We start from the raw sequence: 1,307 nt of genomic DNA, 5'->3' as shown, positions 1-1,307 counted from the left end.
TAATTCGCAGCCTGACAGCTGCCTTGGTGTGATATTAAATAAAAGTATTCGTGTATCGGATGTGGGCGTCGCTGGCAATGCCAGCATGTATTGCCCATCCCTAGTTGCCCTTGAAAAGGTGGTGGTGAGCCACCTTCTGGAACCACTGAAGTCCGTGTGGTGAAGGAACTCCCACAGTCCTGTTAGGGAGGGAGTTCCATGATTTTAACCCAGCGATGATGAAGGATCCGCAATATACATCTAAGTCAGGATGGTGTGTGATCTGGAGGGTGAATGCAAGTGTTGGTGTTCCCATATGCCTGCTGCTGTTGTCCTTCTAGATGGAAGAGTTTGCGGGTTTCTGAGGTGCTGCCAAAGAAGTCTTCGTGAGTTGATGCAGTGCATCCTGTATATGGTACGCACTGCAGCCACAGTACGCCAGTGGTGGAGGGAGTGAAGATTTAATTTGGTGGATGGGGTGCCAATCAAGCGGGCTGCTTTGTTTTCAATGGTGTCGAGATCCTTGAGTGCTGTTGGAGCTGCACTCATCCAGGCAAGGGGAGAGTTTTCCATCACACCCCTTATTTGTGGCTCGATGATAGTAGAAAGGCTTTGGGGAGTCAAAGGTGAGAGTCTCGCCACAGAATACCTAGACTCTAACTTGCTCTTGCTCCACATTATTTATGTGGCTGCTCCAGTTATGTTTCTGGTTAATGGTGACACCCAGGATAATGATAGTGGGGAATTCGGCGACGGTAATGCCACTGAATGTTAAGCGGAGGAGGTGAGAACCTAGCTTGTTGGAGATAGCCATTGCCTGGCACTTCGTTGGTGCAAATGTTACCTGCCACTTATCAGGCCAAGCCTGAAAGGCTTCCAGGACATGTTGCATGCGGGCATGGATTGCTTCATTATCTGTGGAGTTGTTAATGGCGCTGAGCACTGTGTAGTCACCAGCGAACATCCCCATTTCTGACCTTATGTTGGAGAGAAGGTCATTGAAAGAGCAGCTGAAAATGGTTGGGCCTAGGTCACTGCCCTGATGAACACCTGCAGTGATGTCCTGGGGCTGTGATGTTTGACCTTCAACCACCACAACCATCTTCCTGTTTGCTAGATATGACTCCAGCCAGTGGAGCAATTTCCCCATGATTCCCATTGACTTCAGTTTTACTAAGGCTTCTTGATGCCACATTCGGTCAAATGCTGCCTTGATGTCAAGTGCTGTCACTCACCCCTCAGCTCTGGAATTCAGCTCCTTTATCGATGTTTGGACCAAGGCTGTAATGAGGTCGGGAGGCGAGTGGATTGGCGGCACACAAACTGAG

Source organism: Somniosus microcephalus, unplaced genomic scaffold (assembly GCF_052327205.1).
Source record: "Somniosus microcephalus isolate GS21.2 unplaced genomic scaffold, FLI_Smic_1.0 unresolved_chr2, whole genome shotgun sequence".
NCBI lineage: Eukaryota > Metazoa > Chordata > Chondrichthyes > Squaliformes > Somniosidae > Somniosus > Somniosus microcephalus.
The sequence above is the reverse complement of the archived record's forward strand: the minus strand, read 5'-3'. Positions refer to the sequence as shown.